The 23,521-nt window shown below is 37.5% G+C and overlaps 1 long non-coding RNA gene and 1 other non-coding gene across 3 annotated transcripts in view; one reads left to right on the top strand and one right to left on the bottom strand.

Moving 5' to 3' along the window:
• The window catches only part of LOC125934929 (uncharacterized), a 476,458-nt gene that overhangs the window by 394,928 nt on the left and 58,009 nt on the right, over positions 1–23,521 (top strand). The window lies entirely within an intron of this gene.
• Positions 12,923–13,029, bottom strand: LOC125935855 (U6 spliceosomal RNA). Its single transcript, XR_007461839.1, has one exon. It is a non-coding gene; the product is annotated as a U6 spliceosomal RNA (small nuclear RNA).

The following is a 23,521-nucleotide window of genomic DNA, read 5'->3' as shown; positions in this document are numbered from 1 at the left end:
TTTTTCATTGTTGTATTCTTTTGGAGAGAATATGGCACAAGCCTACAGTTGCCCCTGGAATTAAACTTTCTCTTTTTACTTCCTACCATAGAGTCCCCAGGGATGAGTGGTCCAGGACAGAGAGGGCAAAGGCAACAGCCAGCACTTTGCCTTTGTTTCACTCTCTGGTTCATCTCTGCAGCCTAGACTACTACCTAGGCATGAAGATATTTCAATAAGCAGCTCTTTCTATCCTCTCCCACTGATATAAAAACTGGGATATTTCTCAGGGGAAAGCCCGCACCCCACCCCAAAATCTGAGGCAACAATAAGGAGAAACTCTGCAGTCACTCTCCTAAATATAAGGAGAAACTAGAAGACCATTGTGTCCATGGCCACCATATCTAGATTATTACAGAATTTAGAGAACCCATTGAATCTTTTCAGAGGATGACCAGGATAACCTAAATCATGTCAGATGTGTAACACCCAGCACATAACTGAGGACAGGATCTGTGCTGAGTATATCCTTTTGTTTGACCACAGTGTGATTCCAAGGCTTCTCTGGGGATATCTCACACCTGTCCCACCATTGTGCTTTTTTATATTATGTGACTTACACACTTAGCCCAACATTGTCTTCTCCTGAACCCATTAGATTTAAACACTCATAATGAATTGGTTTGAGGTTTGGCTCGCAACACTTTGCCGTGGTAAGGCTAGAATCAGTCCTGATGAAACGCTTGAACCTGGCAGGCTGTGTTTCATGGTGAGGTGGTCTGGCTTGCCTGGGTGCAGTGGCATAGCTGGTTACGACTTGCAGAGTTGGTTGTGGCCCAGGCCCATGGATCTTGCTCCAGGGCTTATAATGGACCTAGAGTATGTTCACATGGTACATATGGCCTTAGTTCCAGCACTCACTGTAATAGAATTAGAGGAACTCCACTACAGAACAAGTGAGATTTCTGTGGTATTGCTACTGAGGTTGTTGAAGGTTGTTTTGGAGTATAAAGGTTGTGACTCTGTTTCTAGTGCCTTCTGTGAGTTTCTCAGTTGTGTGTCTGCCTTAGGCAGCAGATGGAATCACTGCAACTCTTTCACTTTAGAGTCATGTGTCCTTATACTACCTTATGATCTACTTTTCAGATCATTGTGACAAGTTTTCTACTCTTATGGAAAATTCCTCTCATGGTTAAAGCTTTTAGTAAGTGCTATGAAGCTTAATAACTCTCTCTACTGAATAGGAATAATTATGTATTGGTTCATAAAATGTACTCATGGTCTCATTTTGTTATTAGAAAGGCTAGAATATTGATAATTGAATGTGAAAATTTTATAGGTGAAAGACTCATAGTATCTAACAGTTCTTTTGCTTTTAAAGCTCCTTGGAGATGGAGTAAGAAATTAGTTAATAATCAAAGTGATGATTTGTCGTTTGATTTTTCTATCAGAAAGCCTATGTCTTCTTTTAAAAATAAAGCTTCCACATATTCTGTTATTAGAAAATCTATGTGAAAATTGCACTTCAGTCCTTCTATTGTTTCACCCGAAATATTTAAGGCTTTCTTAACATAAACTGTCAGAAAAATGTGCATATTCTAGTTGACATTTAATCAGTATGTAAATGTGTAAGTGTGTGTGTGTGTATTTTTGCTATCAGAATAAAAGTGGCATTTCTAAACTGCAGAGTATTTTCAATGAATATAATAGGTGGCTCTCTTGCCCTATTATTGCTAAGCAATTAAAAACTTATCAGAACATGTGCTTTTAAAAATGCTCACAGCTGTAAAGTCTCTTGTGTTAATATTGGCAATCTCTCTCTTCTATTTAGAATTTTGTATCTTGTTAGAATAATTACGTTATTTTCAGATCCCTTTTTTTTTTTACATAGATGTGGCCCCTAGCCTAGTCCTCTAAATTAATCAGAACTCTTTGGTTGCACAGAAGTCCATCTCAAGGTAAGTTAAGCTATTTGAATAATAAAAATAATGATGACAATGTATGAACCATCTTAGCTGGAATAATATTTGAAGACTTACAGATAAAAAAAGAATAACTTTATAGCCAGAACCTCAGAGATTTATTTCATCGTTGGTGGGTTTTTTTTCTTCATCATTTTCCTACCTCTTCTTGGCTTCATCCGCCCATTGGCTCTCTCCACCTGAAATGGGTGGCACAACCTCCCATTGCTCAGAACTTCTTTCTCCCAGCATCAGTATGTCAATATAGGGAAGTATTGTGCTTGGCTGATTGGTTGGATTACATGACTACTCTCTGGACACATTACTGTTAAATGGACAATGAGATAATACAACTGTTTACTCCTGGAAATTGGGAAGTGAAGAGTAGGAAGAGAAATCCTTTCAGACTCATGTAAAATCAGAGTGTGATAGTTTCCCAAAGGACAGGAGACTAAGCAGTCATAAACACCTGGCTACACAAGTTAAAGCTATATGCCATTTCCCTCACCATTTGACCCAGCCTATCCCAAATCTCCTCTTCCCAAACTCCCTTCCACTCTCCTTTCTTGCTTTTCCACTGGAAAATTAACCTGTAACTAATTTTTTCAGTCTCCTACCCCTTCAGAGACTTAAAAGTAACAGCTTCGTTCTACTTTAAATTTCAGTGGACTAAAGTCCATACGGTCCTTTTTGTCCTTCTAGGTACATTATTGCTTTTAGGAAAAACTAAATGAATCAATTCAGGGGTTATTTAATGATATTTCATGAAACCTACGTAAGGCATGGGCACTTCATAGTCAGAATTGGTACTGATAACTTAGGTCGGGACTGTTTCCTGGAGGCCCCTGCTGTAACTCAAGCTTCATTTTCCTGGTTGCTGGACAGTGGTAGGATCCTAGGTGGTTTGGGGACTGGAGCAGGTTAAATCGGTAGGGATTCAAGGAAACTCAAAGCAGCAACTACTTACTAACCAGCACAGAGACTATCTTCATATTTTTTGCAATTATGTGGAATTGCTGACTTTCCAACCTGGGTTACCATATGAGTGTGTAGGATTAACAGTTACATAAGAGAATTACTTTGAGTAACTGACTTGAAGAGAATTGTTTGGGACACCAACTGAAGATGAAAACAGTTGCTCTGTAGCTTGTTTTCTTGTTTGTTTTGTTTTAATTTTTCTTTCCTTGTGTGTATTTCAAATGGGTCACCAAACCTCTTAAAATTGTATGTAGATTTTGGTGGATAAATGATATATGCATATTTTTTTTTCTGGGAGAAAATCATTCACTTTTACCAGCTTTTCAAATGCCCCACCCCAACGAAATGTTAAAAATCACTGTCATAAAATGTTATATTCATAATTTCTGTCAATAGGGAAGAATAAAACTTGCATAGGGACTTCATTCATATAAGAGTAGTGCCAAATAATTAGGCTACAATTTAAAAAGGGGTGGGATCATACATAGCACATGACTGTGGTTCTTCATTGAATGCTTACAACACCATTTTTATGCTTACTCCTGCAGTCATATTAATCATCAAATGAGGGATTTATTTTGTTTTCATTTAATTAGCTCATTACCAATTCTGGTTCACATGAACTCATAGGTAAAAACTACACATATTCTTGTATTAGTCCTCATGAATTTTTCCACAGAGTGATAAGGTATGAAACAGTGCTCCCTATCAAAGATAATTGGGCCTGAAGCTTGTCGGATTTTATAGAACAGTAGCTAGAAAAGTTTCAGTTTGCAATTTATAATGAAGAAAATGCCTAAAATTTAGAGGGGATTTCTAACAAGCCAGGAGTTTACAAGTCAAGTGGAGTCACAGCTGTCTCTTTTACCAATGGTAAAGTCTAAACTTAGGCACTAGCCAGGCCAGACTATATCCTTAGAGTTATTAGAGATAAACATTTGTCAAGGAACAAGCCCATTATTAAGACTGAATCTTAAGCGGTTTTAGGGCACTTCATTTGAACAGTTCAAATGCTGTATGCTCTGTTGATCTTGAAATTGTTAAAGAAAAGCTATACAGTATTAAAGAATAATCCTGAGGCTTAGGCAGTGAGTAAGTAAGGATTGTACATAATGGGGCTAATGATTCTATTTTGAAAATTTAAGAAAAGCAAAGTTGTTGGGTGTTACATTTGGTTATAAATACATAGGGGTCAATTTTCTATAGTGTTTACAACCTTTATTGATTATGACATCTGATGAGTAAGCTCAGGTTTGCCTATATAAATTTATTGTATTGAGTTTATTTTGAAAGAATATGGAATTTAATAGTTTTAACCTTATCCAACTCATGAGTGGCTTATATTTTCCCTTTTGCATGCTTTTACTTTAGCTGAGTCTTTCTCTGCCTTGTTTTGTTTTGTTTTGTTTTGGCTATTCAACATATCTTGTCAAATGTAGCACTAATCCCATATTTGGTGTCCAAAGTTATGCAATTCACTTGGTATCAGGTGAGGGAGAAATTTTTTTCTGAAAGTACTTGAGATGAATCCCTCAAAGGTCCTGGGTTAATTCATGTATTCAACAAACATTTACTATGCATTTGTAAGTTAGGCATCAGCTGTGTTCACCTCAATGAGCAAAATGGACCTGATGTACAGTTAATTGGAGGAGACTGATGTGAACTAATCAGATAAGCAAATAACCATATAATTCCATATAATTCTAAGTGAGCATGAGAGCTCAGGGGGAAAAAAAGATCAGAGAGCTTGAAAAAGTAATAGAAGGGGTTACCTCCGATGGTGAGAAGGGAGATGTTATAAAAAAGTTCTTTGGGAAGAAAATATGTTAGCAGTGACCTGTAGAATGAGAAGTTGTCAGCAATTGTGAGCGAAGTAAAATCTAAGTAGAGAAAGTAGGCAAAGGTCAACTCAGGAACTGAAGGAAGGCCAGTATGGGTAAAATGAGTGAGAGAGAATGGGATGCAATGAAGAAAGAGAACTGCTTGGAAGCCCTTGCGAAGTTCACCAAGTGTGCAGACACAAGTTACTATTGTGTTTCTGTGGGGACATGCTGCTAGACCTAACCAGGGAGTTGTTAGCACAAATGATGTGTATAACTTTCTGGTCTTTTAGGAACTCCTAAAATAAGGCTGCTAATAGATTGCATCACTTCTGCACTGGCGTGGGACTTCTTAGCTATCAGTAAAACAAAGAGGAAGTGTTGGGTGATACATAAAGGGAACCAGAGGTCAGGAAGAAGAGAGAAAGGTCACTTTCAGATGCAGAATTAAGGTAAAAATCGTGTTGTATAATGTCATAGTAGGTTCTGCTGGAATGGGGGGTGGAAGGTGGGTGGCATTAATGTGCTCTCAATGTGAAGAAGGAAGGGCTGTGAAGTAGTGCCCATGACCTTGGTGTAGTTACCCTTCTGAGACTCTAATTGCTTCATAGGAATAAAGAAATAAATAATAAAGTATTAGTCACTTTCTTTCACAGGACATTTCCAGAGGAGCCCAAGACCATTGCTGCTTGGGCAGAACTCATGACCTGTGACCCTGTCAAGAAGGCAGGGGACCCCATCTTTCAATAGCTGTTAGACTCCACCTGGTGTAGAGCTACACCTGAGGCCCACTTGGAAATGTGATATTGTACCTTCTCCCATTAATATCTTTGAAAAGATTGAACGCTTCACAGTGTCTTCCTAAAGTCAGAGCCAGGGGCATTTCATGGAGCTGCGGTCTTCAAACTGTGTATGAATCCTGCAGTATGCAAAGGCATTACAAAGGTTACTTGGTTGTGTGTACTTTTGAAAACATCATTTCAAACCCTCAGTTAACATGTGTTCCCTTTCCTGAAACAGATCTGCCTGATAACGAATCCAGATGAAGTTACAAGTTCTCTTTTCCAATTTCTCTTTTCATAATTGTTCCTCTCCCACTTGACAAAGAAACTTTCACCTCTTTCCTAGTCCAAATTTCACTATGGTGCATTGCTATGAAAAATACCAAAAAAATTTCCGAAAGAAATCAAAAGGACCATTTGAAATACTATCTTGGGACTGGTATGAAAAAGTGAACTACTCTAATGATTGAGCGACATTGTGTGTGTGTGTGTGTGTGTGTGTGTGTGTGTGCGCAAAAAAATTGATCAATTCTTTGCTTTTAACAAAATCGAAGGAGGATGTATTTCAAGGCTACAACTGATAGATAGTTGAGAATGATATTTGATGTTACATCCTCAGTTTTGGAGTATTTTTTGGCATGTGTCTTCATTGCAAGGCAACTAATGATGCTATCGTACCAAAGCTTACCCCTTTTCCCATATATCTATTTATTTATAGCACTTGTTATAAAACTTAAATATAGGAATATAATTTATTCTGCAGTGAAATATATTCACTCACAATGAGCAGATTGAGAAATTCAAGACCATTTACCTCATTAAGAGATGAATTTCCAATGAAACTTTAGTTTTTACATTTCACAGTTATTAAACTTATAACATGTTTTGAATAATTATATACTGAACTGTGTGATTATAATGATAGCTACATTTAAGAGGAAAATTTTAATATTTGAAGCATTATGGTTGCAGTGTATTTTTTAACAAATAAATGTCCACTTACATGCTTTTTTGTTGCATAGACATTTGATAGGTCTATAAAGTGCATTAAAATTTAAAATACATTACGAATTTGATAATTTCTAAGAAAATAGAATGGAAATACAAGTTTAAGGAGAAATGTTAACAGTATTAAATTTCTGGTTGTTAATGAAGAATTGGTTCGTAAATTTTTTTAATGAATAATGGAGACCAAATTGCCATGGCCTTTAGATTTCATTGGATACAGTTTTAGGAAGTTATTTAACAGTTTTATTTTAAAATGTGAATTTTATAGTGGGTAGCCCATTCCTGGAATTTGTTTGCTTGTTTACTTATTTATTTATTTTGCAAATATTTAAACTTACGATGAAAATAAATAAATTTGACTTTAAAATATATGAGGGAGGGGCGCCTGGGTGGCGCAGTCGGTTAAGCGTCCGACTTCAGCCAGGTCACGATCTCACGGTCCGTGAGTTCGAGCCCCGTGTCAGGCTCTGGGCTGATGGCTCAGAGCCTGGAGCCTGTTTCTGATTCTGTGTCTCCCTCTCTCTCTGCCCCTCCCCCGTTCATGCTCTGTCTCTCTCTCTGTCCCAAAAAAAAAAAAAAAAAAATCTTTAAAATATATGAGGGAATAAATAGTTATTCAAAAATATCTTAGGGGTGCCTGAGTGGCTCAGTCAATTAAGCATCTGTCTTGATTTCAGCTCAGGTCATGATCTCATGGCTGATGAAATTGAGCCCCGTGTCAGGCTCCATGATGAGTGTGGAACCTGCTTGGGATTCCCTCTCTTCCTCTCTCTCTCTGCTTCTCCCCAGCTCTTGTACCCTCTCAATAAACAGACAAACAAACAAACCTAACAAAATATTTTAGATAAAATAAAATTGAAGTTTGATTGTCACCGGCAATTGAGGGTTTCTTCCCAGGTCTGACTTCCTCTTCTAAAAATCCTTAGACACTATTGCCAACTGTAGCCATAGTTAACCCATATTTGATCATCAGATATGCTAAAAATACATAGAGATTGGAGGCATGGACTTGATAGCATAAAGTGTTAGCAGCAACAATAATCTATAGAGAATTATAGCCCTGATGAGAATTATTAACCTATAGTCTTTTTAATTTCTTGAGGTTAGAATGTTGGAGGGATGTCCTTGGAAAGGTGAGCATAGATATCTGGAGGGATGCACAATGGAAAAGACTGGGGACAAATGCCTTCTACTTTCTAGGTCATAGTGTAAGGTCTCTGTTCCGTGGACAAGTCTATGGGAGAAAGAGAAGAAAATAAGAGGAGAATATATCCAACTTAGAGATAAGAGATAGGGAAGAGTAGGTTAGAAGGGTTTGATTTTTTTAAGCTGAAAGCAAGAATATAAAGGAAAGGGAAAAAAAAAGAACATCCTAACAAAAAGACAAAAGATTGGGAAAATTCATGGTAGGATGATATATATTAGATTTAAATCAGTAAAAAAAAAAAGGTAGAGACAAATGAGGCCAAAGGTTAGAAATAAAATCAAAGCAGATTAGGTATTAAAAGAGTAGAGTTATGTTATGAAAATAAATATGTAAAGGAAATTAAAGATTAAGAAAAGAAATTTAGAACTAAGGAAGTGAAAGAAAATCAAACTAAAAAGCTTTAAAAAATAAGTAATAATCAGTAGGAGGTGAAAGGGTAATAGAAAAAGATGTGTGGGGAGCGGAAGTTGAGAGGACTGTGACTTAGTGCTGGATGAGCAGAGCAGGGACCCTTCTCTCTCTTCCTCTAGTAAGACCAGGTGGCCTGCACCCCAGTGAATGGGTTGCACTTACACGTTAGCCATGTTTCCTTTATACAAACATCTGAGGCAGGGGAGTGCCTGGGCTTGGCCCCAAGCAAGCAATTACCCCATATTTCATTGTTGTGTTGGAAAGATTATTCAGCAGGGACATCCTTGCATAGATAAGACAGGTGATGGCATGACGAGGTGACATGGGAGAGACTAGGAAGGTGGTACTTCCATCTCCATCTCACTTACTTATATCTCACTTACTTAGTTACATTACCTCCATCTCACCTACCTTGCGTCTGATAGGGTTGGTTGTTTCTGAAAGCTAATAGAAGAACGTTTGGGGAGCATTAAAGAACCTGTGCACTGAGTAGAGCCTAGCTTCCTACTACCCCAAATAGAAGCAGGTCTGTGCTCTCCAGCTTCTCATGCCCTACCTGAAGAAGAGACTCTAACATCACTATGTCCATCAGTGCAGCATTGCAGAAAACAAGAATCCAAATCCCAGACCCGCCCATCATCCAGTGTCCTTGGAGTGCATGTTGCCCAGCAAGGGCAAGGAAGCCCTTAGGGTAGGTTGCCAAGTGTGTGTGGAAAGAAAGGGGCAGTTAGATGACGGAAACTGATAGCATATTCACCGGTCTCAACTCCTTTTTTTTATTTTTTATTTTTGTAGAGCCAATCTTTCCTCTAGGAATCCTTAGCCATTTTTTAGCTTCCTGTAGCATGAGCCACACTGCTTGCTTCTCAAAGCACAGAGTTTTTTCCATGCTCCCATACCTAGATTCCCTCTGGGAATGGGGATTCTCTTCTCCTAGACCTTACAGATGCTGCTATATAAAAGGCCACTGAGACCATTGTCTTGTCCTGCTCTAGTCTCTTATCTAAGGTGTTCAGTAGTGATGAATAAATTTTAGCATAGGCATAGATATGCATATGAAATAACCTGGAAAGCATGGATGGATCACTGCTGTAAAAACTGACTCTGGCTGTGTCAAGGAATTTGATTCCACTGTCGTTTAGTGAGTGTTTCTTAAATGGGCTACCTGACAGTAATTTGTCAGATTCTTTCTAGGCCTTTCCTCAGAGGTACCAGCCTTGTGAGCATCATGTCAGTTAGTATGTTTTTCTGGCAATTTTTTATTCCTGGGAAGATCATTTTACATTAAGATATATATTTCTAGAAGCAGAGAAATGTCTGACTGAACTAAACATTTATGGAAGTTAAAATAAGAATTTGTGCTTTTTTAGTAGCATGTCACAGCTTTTCCTGAAAATCTCAGGCAAAAGTAAGTGACATGGGTAATAAAACAGTTCCTTCTATAAAAACGGAATGAAGAAAAAGAAAAAGAATCCAAGTACAGTATTACTACACTTCGGGCAAAATTTTCAAAAGTTTGTTATGATAAATATGTTATATAAAAGGCAAATAATGTATATTGTAAAATATCACTAGATCACTCAAAACCTATGAATACAATGAGGTTCCATTAACAGTGTTACCTGATCTAATTGCATTGTGTCTGCCTCCCCCCTCCTTTGCATGGCTGCGTCTCCTCAGTCACTCCTGTCGTCCCTCTTTGTCTTCCTGTTCCAATCTCCTCCGTTTATTTCTGAGAGTCTCCTATGTTTCACATGCACTGTAAACAGTTGTGTTCCTTGCCATCCCTCACCTGAGTCTGTCTCCTTGCTGTCCTACAGGGGAAGGCTGTCCTTCTAGGCAGGGCCACCCTTCAGTGGTGCCCGATCCCTCTCTCTGTGGATGATGTATCTGTGGTCTCTGACATTCATATGTCTAAGATGATGGAGGAACTGGCTCTTTGCCGACCTCCATGCTGTATTTTGTCCCCTGTACCCTGTTTGTGCTCAGAGTTTTGTTTTGTTTTTAATGAATATAGTTTCTTGATCATCTCATGATAACCCCTCTCTTCTTTTGGGTTAAAAGCCAAGCTATCATTTGTGAATGTATTGTGTTTAGGGGCATCCAATATTTTTTAGAAAGAAAGGTGACAGACACCATGACATTCCCCAAACCCCTACAGTATTAGTCAATTCAGGCTACCATAACATGATCACATGGAATGGGTGGCTTAAATGATAGGAATTTATTTTTTCACTCTTCTGGGGGCTGGAAGTCTGAAATCATGGTGCCAGCATAGTCAGGTTCCTGATGATATCTCTTCTGGCTTTCAGACAGCTGCCTTGGTACTGTATCTTCACATGGGAGATAGAGAGGGTTCTGCTCTGTCTTCCTCATCTTATAAGAGTACCAGATCGTTAGGACCACAAGTAACCTTGATATCCTCCTAAAGGCCATATAGCCAAATATAGTACCCTTGGGGAATAGAGTTTCAGCATATCAATTTAGGGGGAACAATTCTGTCCACAGCACCTATGGAATACTTAACCTTCCTTCTGGAATATTCTCTTACCTGCCTCAAGAAATTGCTGAAGCAAAATGAACAAATCTTTTAGAATTTCTTTAAAAAGGAAGAGAATTTATTTGAGCCTAAGTTAGGGCAGCTGCCCAGAATACTCAATCTTCACAAAGAAGAGAGTACTCTGGAAAAGGAATACAGGTGTGTGTGTGTGTGTGTGTGTGTGTATTTGTAAAAAAAAATTTAATGTTTATTTTTTAGATAGAGACAGACTATTAGTGGGGGAGGGATAGAGAGAGAGGGAGACACAAAATCCAAAGCAGCTCCAGCCTCTGAACTGTCAGCACAGAGCCTGATGCAGGGATTGAACCCACCAACTGTGAGATCACGACCTGAGCCAAAGTCAGATGCATAACACTGAGCACCCAGGCACCCCCATATATATAGATATCTCTCTATATAGATATCTCTCTATATAGATCTATATAGAGAGATATCTATATAGATATAACCCATATATATGTATATATATATATCCCATATATATATATATATATGTGTGTGTGTATGTACACACACACATATATATATATATTTTAAGTTTATTTATTTTGAGAGAGAGACAGAGACAGAGGGACAGAGGGAGAGAGAATTCGACTCAAGGCTCAATGTCATGAACCATGAGATCATGACAAAATCAAGAGCTCCTGGACACTTAACCAACTGAGCCCTCCACGTGCTCCAGGCTATGTATGTTTTTAGTTACATCAAGAGTCACACATCATCATGACAAAGGACATCCCAGAAAATTACAAACTTTATCTTATGCTTTTAGTATGTACAAGGTGGCAGGTTTCAGAGGTATGGGACCAGAACTTAGGGAAAATCTTACTGCTATCTTTAGTTTGAAATATTTCTTTTAGGTCATTTGCCAACAAAACAGATGTACACTGTGTGCTTGGGGAAAGAATAGAGCCCATACTTTGAAGGTTTGGTTAAGGCATTCTGACCTTCATGGATGTAAAAGTGTAGCTTCCCTGGGAGCCCAGGAGCAGGGCCCACAAACATTAAATGTTGAAAGTTTCCTTTATCCCATCCCACCTGTAAACAACTCTGTGCTATAGCTCTCTACTGCCTGGGGAGGTCTCTGATTAGAGTTAAGCCTGCTGATACACCTTGGACTTATAGAATGCAAGATCACAAGTTTGGTCAGAATCAGGCCAGTCAGACCCGATTCTGAATACTAGCTGCATTATTTAGTACCTGCCAGGACTTGGCAAGTTATTGTAACCTCTCCAACACTAAGTTTTATTCTTCAGAAAATGAAGAAAATGAACAATACTTACCTTGCAGAACTTTTGAAAATTAAAAATAATAAAGTAGCACGCACCCAGGATTATGCCTAGAACATGGATTACTGACTTGTTATATGATGCTTCAAAGAAGAAAGAGGAGAAGAAGGAGGAATCTGCTTTAAGAGGTACTTGGAAGTAATAAAAATGACCTTTCATTTACTAAAATAAACTATAGTATTTTTAGAAAAAGGAGGGTGGGAAAACCATGCCAGTAAATTAAATAATCAGTGAGGTACTGAACTTCTCAAAATTTTGGAAATTTGGGGTCTATCAAGACACAGTGATATCCTAATATAGTTTCTTAAGCTCTACTAGGTTTTATAAATTTAGGTTTGTTTTTATATTTACACAAATAATAACAGTTCATTTATTATTTTGAGACCTAGAACAATTTATAAGGATATTTAAAGGATAACTTTAGAGGTGTCTGGGTGGCTCAGTTGGTTAGGTGTCCAATTTCGGCTCAAGTCATGATCTCACATTTTGTGTGTTCGAGCCCCGCGTTGGGCTCTGCACTGACAGCTCAGAGCCTGGAGCCTGCTTCAGATTCTGTCTCTCTGTCTCTCTGTCTCTCTCTCTCTCTCTCTCTGCACCCCCCCCCCACTTGTGCCCTCTCTCTCTCTCTCAAAAAACCCCACACATTAAGAAAATAATAATAAAAGAGAACTCTAGTGTGTCTTCTTTACTGACATTCAAGAAAATAGATTGAACTTTCCTCCTTGTTTCTTTCAGCCCAAGTTTATAATTCCAAAGCCAGGTGAAGAGACCTGTGCCTGGGCCCATCCAGTCTTCTTTCCTTCTGTCTTTGTCTGCCATGTAGATTTTCTTTCTTTCTTTCTTTCTCTTTCTTTCTTTCTTTCCTTCTTTCTTTCTTTCTCTCTCTCTCTCTCTCTCTCTCTCTCTCTCTCTCTCTCTTTCTTTCTTTGTTATCCAGAACACTCCACAAATTTGCATGTCCTCCTTGCACAGGGGCCAGGCTAATCTTTTCTGTATCATTCTAATTTTAGTCTATGTGCTGGCAAAGCCAGCACCAGATTCACTTAAAAGAAAACATGCCATACCTTAAGGAGGAGGCAAGCAGTAGGGCTTAGCAATGGAGCATGCAAGAACTCAGCATTTTTTCCTAGCACTTGGGGAACATGAATAAGTGAAGTGTGGGCATATATGAGTGAATACATCAGATGTCAGGGGACTGAATTTATTTGTGTCAAAAGAGAGCAGAGAATGCTATCCACTTAATGTTCTTATTTGTGAAATTGCTTTTTCATCTTTTATTTTGTTATTTTATTGTCTGTGATCATTGCAGAAGCATCAGAAATTACAGAAGAGCCAAGTGGTTTCTCTGGAAAAATTATAGATGGTGATGGATGACGATGTAATCGTGTGACAGTAAAATGCTGTATTGAGTACTGAGCTCCCTGCTGGATTATAGAAAGAACACATGAGTAGATAAAAGCACAACAATTTTCTTTTCACTGTGTCTCAGGAGAAAACAATGCAGATCAGCATAGATGGAAGCAAATGAGATTAGTTAAAGGAAGGAACTTAAATAGCATAGACCAAGCCGGAGTAGTGATTGCAAAAGAGATGACTCACCTAATAAAAGCATAAATGAGAAAACGTGTTGTTTCATCTTAGATTTTATTGGTCATTTTCGTGAGGTGATTTCATGCTTTAGAAAGGAATCACACGACATGGACTGACACAAAGAGCTGATAATGATATGGTTAGCTGAATTAAATGATTCTAGACCCCAGATTGAAATTTCACTTCTATTTTCTAGGTCAACTGTCTACATTGTTTCAGTGAACTGAGTTGATTGTAAAAACTACTGTGTTATTGGGAGATGGCTCAAAAACATCTCCATGAACTGTGTAGACTACACACTGTGCAAGAATATACTGTGTACAGGGACATGCAATATTTTTTAAAGTATTGGTAAAAATTTTAGGGTCATGTAAACTACTTACATGCCCTTAATCACCATAAGATAAAGAATGCACATGTAGAACATAAATTTCATACGTGAAAAAAGAATAGGTCATATACACACATGTATTTACAATCACCTCACTATTAAGGGGTCATGATTAAACATAGATTCTATTTGACTTATCCAACTTCTTAATACTAGAATAAAGAACTTCTTTGGAGAAAGAAGCTTTTACTAGAAACCCACTTTTCTGAATCTCTTTGAGTTGAGCAAAAAAGGAAACCAAAAAGGCCCAGAAGTCACAATGCAAAGTGTGTGTTCAAAGTTTATTAGGATTGATTCACTAGTGTGTTTAGTTTTCCACTGTACATTAAGGCATGGACTTTGCCTGGAGGGTAAGAATTACCTGCAGTTCCTGCTCTTTTTTTAGTCAAGTAGGTGCATAATGATGCATTGTATACAGAATAGCAGTCACCAAATGCCCTTGAAAACTCAGGCAAATAGACCACATCACATTTCATTGTGTGACCCTGATGAGGCATGACATTTATTTTGGGATAAGAAATGCTAACATAATTGAAGGCATTGGGAATGGGCCTTTGAGGAGAGATAATGAATTATCCATTGATTTAATCTAAGAAAAGAGGATGGAGAAATAATATGGGAGGGATTTGATTTCATGTGTAACTTGTTCAGGAGACTGCATCTTACCAGGTTTTGAATGGCACATTCCTAGCTGTTCGTGTGGCCTGTTCTTGGTGGAGAGAGTTAGATGAACAAGTTCAAAGATTATCCTATTTTAAAGAGGAAGAGTAGAAAGTGAGGAGACTGCACAGTGCTGGTTGTCTGTGCCTGTCACTAATGCTGCCTGGATTTCTTCTAATTGAAATAATACAAAGAGAGCTCAGATTATCAAAGTTTTGCTCTGCTGGGAGAAGTAGTTACAGGTAGTGGCATAAAGTCTAGAGCTAGATAGCTTGGTTTCAGTGCTAGCTCCTCTTCTTAAAGGCTGTGTGACCTTGAGCCAAGTAGTTAAGCTTTCTTGGTTCTAATATTCCTCATTCATCAAATGAGCACAACAATAAACCTTACCTCACAATTTTGTTTCAAATATGAAATGAATATTGTTAATGTTAGGGCATTTTTTGGCACCAAGTGAGTCCCCATAGATGTTAATTGTCATGGATATTTGTTTTTCCAAAATAAAAATAGCCTTATTATTTTTCATCTGTTTATGAAAGAAATGTGCTTATTATGGAAAAGATAGATTTTAGAGGAATAAAGAAGAAAAAAAAGTTATTTGGAATCACTTCACCCTCAGATAACTATAGTGAACATTTAGGTATTATCCTTCAAGACAGTTTTCTGTATATCAAGCACGCATAATGCATAAAATTATGTCAGGCACATATCTCATGGCGCCAATCTCCTGCTGGTTCCTAGTCCATTCCACCCCTAAAATAACACAGATTAACCTGTGGCACTATCATATAACAAAATCCAGTGCTCCTCAAAGATAGCATCTTCTATAAATTTTTCTTGAGTATTTCACCCTCTTTTGAGTCCCCATTATTGTACTATGTGCTCATTTGATGGGGCCCTTAACACACTTGATTCTCATCCAACAAATATTTATTGAATATTTTTACTGTGTCAGGCACTGTGTGAGGTGTGGTGTGGTAGTGGTGAATAAAAAGAAGTAGAGTCCCTGCCTTGATGGAACTTAAGTCTTTGGGGAGAAAAGAAATGCACTAATCAAATAATCACACACATATATGTACAATTTTCCAAACAGTGATAAATCTTATAAGGAATATTCCAGAGTAATTGCTCTATAATAAATTCATCTATAGGAAGAGTTACAAACAACAATAGGAACTATGATTGCAGAGAGACTGTGCCTGAAAGAATAACGGTTACGTTATTCTAAGTCAGTTGTCTTATTTATCCACCATAATGTCTTTTTTTTAAGTTGGTTTATTGATATTGGGAGAGAGAGAGGGAGGGAGGGAGAGAGGAGAGAGAGAAAGAGAGAGAGAGAGAGAGAGAGAGAGAGAGAGAGAGAGAGAGAATTCCAAGCCTGACATGGGGCTTGAACTCAAGAACCGTGAGATCATGACCTCAGCCAAAATTAAGAGTCAGATGCTTACCTGACTGAACCATTCATGCACCCCTCCAATAAAAAGTCCTGTGATTATATAAAGTTTAACAATTATATCTTCAGGTTATTTTCTTCTGTTGACACCAATTGCAGTTAAATTGAATAATATTAAATAAAAATAACAGTAGAATATAATTCACATTTTTAGAAAAATATTTCTCTCATTTATCTTTCTGTCCACCAAACCATCTATCATATGTCATAACACATTCTTAGAAAGATGTCTGGAATCATGTTTACCTAATGTTTATGCTTTCTTTTTGGTGGTGAAATTGTACAATTGCCCGTTTTACTTTCATCTTTATTTTTTTCCTTATATGTAAATTAAAGTAAGTATGCATTAGTTTTTTTTAGAAAAGTGGTTTTCCTAAGAAAAAGAGACTGGGATTGAAGCAATTATGCCAAAATGGTTGTAAAAAAACTCCCTTAAAAGTTGTAGTGAAGATTAAAAATGACGTAGGTAAGGTGCTTGGCACAAAGCCTGAAATACAGTGAGTGCTACATGGGAGAGCTATAACTCAGTTGTGAGTTTTTGCTTTTGGTAGACAAAGAGGTAGGAGAAGCTTCATGGAGGTGATGGCTGACCCAGTTTGGAGCATTTAGGCTTGAAAATCAAGATGGTGATGATATGGGTGAGGAAGTTCAGAGAATAAGAACAAGGTTATAAAACAGTTAAATGGGATGAGTATAGAAAGATAAATGAAGCAAAGAAAAACAATGCATTGGGAAAAGTTTGCTTATAAACAGTTTTCATGATTCTTATTGTTATACCACAGTGCAAAGACAGTAGACTATACTGCTTTGTGTTCAGTGATTTGCATACTATATTTTCCTAATCTCTGTTAAAGAAGTCTTTAATCAAAAGTTTTATAATATAATCTCTTTTTTAATACTTTCATAGTTCTGTTTTTTAATTTTTGTTAATGTTTATTTTTGAGAGAAAGAGAGAGAAAGAGAGAGAGAGAGATGGAGGGAGGGAGGGAAGGAGAGAGGGAGACAGAATTCGAAGCAGGCTCTGAGTTCTGAGCTTCCAGCAGAGAGCCCGAGCCCGATGCTGGGCTTGCACTCACAGAGTGGTGAGATCATGACCTGAGCTGAAGTTGGATGGGCAGTTAACCAACTGAGCTACCCAGGTGCCCTACGTAGCTCTGATTTTTACATTTAAATTTTATTTATTTATTTATTTATTTATTTATTTATTTATACGTTTATTTATTTTTGAGACAGAGACAGAGCATGAACGGGGGAGGGTCAGAGAGAGAGGGAGACAAAGAATCTGAAACAGGCTCCAGGCTCTGAGCTGTCAGCACAGAGCCCGATGCAGGGCTCGAACTCACTGACAGTGAGATCATGACCTGAGCCGAAGTCAGTCGCCCAACCGACTGAGCCACCCAGGCGCCCCTACTTTCTGTTATTAAAATTTAGTCAGATTTAATCCCAAATTTTATTAATCTATTTTCTATTAATCTATCTATAATTGTGATTATGGTAATGTCATAAAGGAATATAATTTTTTTCTTTAAAAATTTTTTTAATGTTTATTTATTTTTGAGACAGAGAGAGACAATGCATGAACGGGGGAGGGTCAGAGAGAGAGGGAGGCACAGAATCCGAAGCAGGCTCCAGGCTCTGAGCTGTCAGCACAGAGCCCAAAGCGGGGCTTAAACTCACGGACTGGACCATGAGATCGTGACCTGAGCCGAAGTTGGACGCTTAACCGACTGAGCCACTCAAGGGTCCCATAACTGTTTTTTCTAAATAGATAACCAATGATTCTATCACCATAGACTAAAATAGCCATATTTTCCTCATCTACTTGAAATGCCACCTTGATAATCATAAAATTTCCATGTTGTTGTGATAATTTTTCATATTTGCATGGTCTGTTTTTGACCTGTATTTTGTTCTATAATTTATCTAGTTCCTTGCCAATACTCCCTTTGATTCCTGCAAATTTATGTGACTCTACATAAGGCAAGTGAGAATGGAAAAGGGAAGATGGATTGGAGTTTTTATTGAAGCAAGTGAAAATGGCAGATCTCAGTGGCTATTTGTATGCTGACAGTGAGAGAGCACAGAATAAAGGGTGACTCCCAAATATCAAGTTGTTTCTATTTGATGGATGATTGCCTTATTGTTGGAGAGAAAAAAAATTTTTTTTCTCCATTCTTCAAGGTTCTTCTAGCTGGACTCAGAATTAAATTGGCACAAGACAGATCAACAGGAGAAAATCAGTGTAATTTCATATGAGTGGGGAATTTGCATAAACATGAGACTCCAAAGACAGTCAGGCAAAACGAGGAATATATGTCATCCTGAACTAAGGAAAAGGAGATAGGGGTCTGGAACTTCACAGGGAAGAAGAGCAATTCATGGAAAGATGCAAAAGAGAAAATGTTTAGTAATCAAATGTTTGCTAGACTGGTCAGAAACAATAGAACATAGGCAAAAATTTTAACAAACAGACTTTGCTAAATTCCTCCCTGTCTGCCCCCTCAAGTTCAAATTGTAATGTGGTTATCTATGGTAACAGCTGTCTTACGGGAGCAGGTCCTCTATCTAAATTCTTTTTAGGCAATTAGGGGGGAAGGTTAAAGTTTCTTCCCAAGTCTTTGGGTCTTGATTGTTTTCATCTTAAAATAATCTGCATGCTAAAGTGGGGTGGCCACTCTTGGCCCCTACATCATCCAGGGAAAACAGGAACAAGAGGAATGAAGAAGGAGAAGGGGGAGAATGGTAAGTCCAATTTGAACACGGTAGATTTGAGGTTCCCGTAAGGTATGCAGGTAGAGCAGACTTGGCATGTCTTGAGGTATCAAAGTTGCAACTGGAGATAAGAATTTGAGAGTAAACACCTATAGACTGTAGTTAAATTTGTGAGAATGAATGAAATATTTCCAGGAGAGTAAAATGAAAGCAGTTACTGTAGTGGTCTTCCACTATCATACCTGGAATGACTTCTTCTCATACCTGACAGTTTTCCTCTGGCAGCCTTAGCTCATTGGTGCAACCGCTACCCCTTGTTGTAGGTCTTTTCAGTCTCCAGACTTGGATCCATAAGCAAAATAATCTTATGGTATTTTTGTGACAATGCATTTTCAATATGCTCCATTCTCTTCTTCCAGGAATATTGGATATAGAATTTCTTAGATGAATTTCACTGTCTCTTATCTTTCCTATCTTATTTTATCTTTTAAAGAAATTCTATAAAAAAGAACTTTTTACAAACTTCTCTCATATTTGTATTCTAACCCTTCCTTTGAATCTTTTATTTGAGCAATCCTGTTTGTAATTTTTATTAGCTCTTTCTTATTCTCTGATTGTTACATTACCATGACATCTTGATCTTGTTACAGTGAAGGAATATTTTCTTAAATCTCTTTTAGGATAGTAATTGCAAGTATTAGTGAATTTTCTCCAAATTATCTTTTCATTTGGGGTCATTTTATCTTCCTTTTTCTCTTTCAAGGCAAATTTTCTACAGATGCCTGATGAACCACAGTCATCTTTTTATTCATGTTCAAGGGACAAAATCTGAATCCAGTATGACTTGCATTTTGCTTTAGGGTTATGGGACTGAATCAACAGTTTTATGGAGGATCAGAACATGCCAGATTGTGGAGATTTTTCATGAGGAGCTTTTAGTATTTCCATTTATTTATTTATATCCATGAAGTTTTTGTTTTTAGTGAAAAGTCTTCAAATATTTCACTCTGGCAGTAAGACATAGTGACTAGAATGGGTAGTGGCTGCTTCTAGATTTGGAGACTACAGTTGAACTTCTTTTTTTTTTTTAATTTAATATTTATTCATTTTTTGAGAGAGAGCACAAGCAGGGGAGGGGCAGAAAGAGGGAGAGACACAGAATCCGAAGCAGGCTCCAGGCTCTGAGCTGTCAGCACAGAGCCTGATGTGGGGCTTGAACTCATGAAACACGAGATCATGACCTGAGCTGAAGTCAGATGCTTAACTGACTGAGCCACCCAGGTGCCCCTACAGTTGCACTTCTTATTATCAGTTCCTCTTTTCACTCCTGTCCTCTTTCCTGACTTCACTGTACTTGATATTTTGGAATTTTGAGCCTTTTTGGTTGGACAAGGCAACCTCTCTTTCTCCCTCTCTCTCTCTCTCTGTCTCATTTATATCCCTTCTAGACACTTCAAACTGTGGTTTATTTTACTCTATTTCATTATCACTTCTCTATCTGCTTTGGCTCCTATACATTTGTTTTCTGATGGATCTTCCAGTTCCTTCCGAACATTATGGTTTTGTACATTTCTCCCCTTTGGTGGCATCTGTGATGAGAGAGGTAATAAATATATATGACCATATTCTAGGAGTTTCACACTGGACAGTAGAGAATACAAGTAATTATAAACTTACATAGTTATTCCAAGAGCTTGGAGTTAGGCAATCAGGAAAGCTGCTATTAAAATTTAAGAAACGAGAAGGTGCAAAGATTATAGACAGTTGCCCCTAGTGTTCTAGATGCCCACAACATGAAAGTCGGTATTTTTTAGCAAAATTCTCAGTGACTTACGGTTTTTTCCAAATGCATAATGCCATGTATCTGCCATTACAGAATCATTCAGAAAAGAGGAAGCACATTCTTATTAAAAAATAGTGTAGATATTAGATAATGCCAGAATAGGTACAATTTTTAATGTCACTGTTTTTTCTAGTTTCCTAAAGAGGCTAGAAGCAATGCACCAGGATGGGACACACATTTCAATAAAATGTGTGTGTGTCTACACACACACTTTTTTCAACATAAAGGTTTGAGTTAAGGTAACCATTCAGGATTTTATAACAATAAATAACTATGACCTGGAATTGATTTTTCTTCATAAAAATGAATAAGGAGGATTTTCTTACTATGGTATTATCATATGACATCTATCTTATGAATGGCAATACTGCCTTGCAGTTTTTTTTTCTCTAAAATGTTATAGGGGATTAAGAGGTTGGCAGTATAAACTATCTTTTATTGTATTTTAATAGTAAACTTGCAGATGTTATTATTGGGGTGTTACAATATTTATGATCTTTTTTTTTTTTTTTTTTTTTTACCAGTTGTCTATTAGCTTCATTCCATAAAAGAGCTTCTTCTAGAAAGACTTTTTAGTAGGTCTTAAGTTTATTTTATCTTCACTTTCCTCAGGAGACAAACTAAGAATATAGATGGCATTTTACAGGGATACTACTTTCATTTATGTCTTTATAAATTTCGATAGACAGTCTTCACAATAACAGTGCTAAGATCCAAAACAAAGAAGGAAGACTTTGAAAAGTATTAATAATTCTTAAGGGGATGTTATCATTTAACCCTGAAGACTTTCTGGTTTTTTTGTTTTGTTTTGTTTTGTTTTTGTTTTTGTTTTTTTTTTGCTTTTCATTATTTTGGTTTGGGAGACCACTTGTAGAATAATATTCTCTTAGCCTAATATAAAAGCAGCAGATGAAATGCAAAAACATAAATAAAAATAAAACCAAGAGCACCCAGAGTTTATTACACTACTCATTTTTATCACACTGAGGTAGAGTTTTAATAATTTTGAGACAGGAGTGAGAGTAATCACCATCACTCAAAATGCTCAAAGCTTTAGTTATATATTCAGGAGCCTTCAAAACCTCACCACTTTTTCAAGTGTCCATTAAATGTCAACTTTTGGCCCCTTGCTTTCTGTGGGGTTGGCTAACCAGAAGGTCAATCGTAGGATATTTTCTTGTCATTTTTCTACACTTTAAACAGAGGATCTAAATCCAACAAACTATGAAGCAGCAGATTTAGATAACCTTAATAAGTTTCCAGAACAGTCATACTTACACAAACATTTTATAGCAACACGATTGCAGTCAGTTATAATAGTGTGTTCCAAAGCTAGAGATTGGAATTCTGTAACTTCCCTCTGAATATCTATTTCCTTCAAATGAAAAAATGGCTTTAGTTATAAGTACCTATATCCAGATCTCATTTGTGAACAAAACCCCATATGTGAACAAAACCCCAAAGTTAGGAATCCAGTATTTAACTCAGTGTACTAGTCAAATAATATATATTCTCTGACCTGAGTGATCTCACAGCTAGCTGGTGAGAGAGACCAACCCAGAAATAAGAAACTAAGAGCAATACAGTGTTCTAAGTGGAAGGTAGTGATAGTACCACTGGGTTGGGAAGCACAAGGGGGAGGTGGTTATCGAGCAGGAAGTGACTGAGGAAAGGCTTCTGAGAGGAGGTGTTGGCAGAGCTGAAGAATTTATTTAGGTTGATATAGAAAAGATTAAGGGGAGTTGTGTCATGGGTTTTTTTTTTGGACAAAGAATGCATAGGGAAATTACAAACATATTACCTAAGGTCAGATATGTGGAGGAATCCAAGTATTTTAGTGCTGCTAAAACAAAACAAATAAGTCACCAAGCAATGAGAGATGAGCCTGGAGGGGTTGGTTGAAGGGGATCAGATCCCAAGGGAATAATCCTGTGTGCGATGCTAATGGTGGGATAAGCTAAAAGTGAAATAGGTCAGTCAGAGAAAGACAGGTATCATATGTTTTCACTCATATGTGGATCTTGAGAAACTTAACAGAAACCCATGGGGGAAGAGAAGGGGAAAAATAGTTACAAACAGAGAGGGAGGAAAATCATAAGAGACTCTGAAATACATAGAACAAACTGAGGGTGGATGGGGGAGAGGGAGAGCGGAAAATGGGTGATGGGCATGGAGGAGGGTACTTGCTGGAATGAGCACTGGGTGTTGTATGTAAGCAATGAACCAAGGGCATCTACCCCCAAAACCAAGAGTACACTTGCCACACTGTATGTTAGCCAATTTGACAATAAATTATATTAAAAAAAAAAGAAGATTCTGATGTATGTTTAACAGGGGAGAGGAATGGATGGGATTGTATTTTTCAAAGATCACTTTGCACAAAGAATAAATTTAAGAGGCAAATGATCAAACTAAAATGTTATTTTAATAGCCAAAGATAAGACTTAAACCTGTCTAAAGGTAGTAATGATGGAGACAAGATTAGTTCTAAAAAATTAGAAAGTAAAAATCAGTATGAATTGCTGCCTGGTTGGATGCTGACAGTGAGAGACAGTCAGGAATGATGTCTATATTTCTAGCTTGATTTCCTGGCTGGATGATTGTACTGTCAAGGGGATAAGAAAATTGGAGAACAAGAGATTCCTGTCTGGTTCATTCAGTGGAGCATGCAACTCTTGGTCTTAGGGTTGTGAATTCAAGCTCCATGCTGGGTGTAGAGATTATTTAAAAATAAAATCTTAAAAACAAAACAAAACAAAACAAAAAAACCAGAGGAGGGCATTCTAGTCAGAGGGGGAGGATAGTGAGTTAAATTTGAACATGTTGCCTTGGAGGTTCCTGTGAGACATGCAGGTTGTACAAGTTGTAGCTGGAGATATG

Source organism: Panthera uncia (assembly GCF_023721935.1).
Source record: "Panthera uncia isolate 11264 chromosome A1 unlocalized genomic scaffold, Puncia_PCG_1.0 HiC_scaffold_17, whole genome shotgun sequence".
Classification (NCBI taxonomy): domain Eukaryota; kingdom Metazoa; phylum Chordata; class Mammalia; order Carnivora; family Felidae; genus Panthera; species Panthera uncia.
Note: the sequence above shows the minus strand (reverse complement) of the source record. Positions and strands in the feature narration are given on the sequence as shown.